General features: G+C 38.8%; 1 protein-coding gene across 1 annotated transcript in view; it reads left to right on the forward strand.

Moving 5' to 3' along the window:
• Positions 1–335, forward strand: part of LOC105531438 (chromosome unknown open reading frame, human C4orf17) — a 41,375-nt gene that overhangs the window by 12,226 nt on the left and 28,814 nt on the right. The window lies entirely within an intron of this gene.

Below are 335 nucleotides of genomic sequence, written 5' to 3' on the forward strand. Positions count from 1 at the left end.
CATACTGCCCAAGGTAATTTATAGATTAAATGCCATCCCCATCAAGCTACCAATGACTTTCTTCACAGAATTGGAAAAAACTACTTTAAAGTTCAGATGGAACCAAAAAAGAGCCCGCATTGCCAAGACAATCTTAAGTCAAAAGAACAAAGCTGGAGGCATCATGCTACCTGACTTCAAACTATACTAAAAGGCCACAGTAACCAAAACAGCATGGTACTGGTACCAAAACAGAGATACAGACCAATAGAACAGAATAGAGGCCTCAGAAATAATACCACACATCTACAGCCATCTGATCTGTGACAAAATGACAAAAACAAGAAATGGGGAAA

Source organism: Mandrillus leucophaeus, unplaced genomic scaffold, assembly GCF_000951045.1.
Source record: "Mandrillus leucophaeus isolate KB7577 unplaced genomic scaffold, Mleu.le_1.0 Scaffold887, whole genome shotgun sequence".
Taxonomy (NCBI): Eukaryota; Metazoa; Chordata; class Mammalia; order Primates; family Cercopithecidae; genus Mandrillus; species Mandrillus leucophaeus.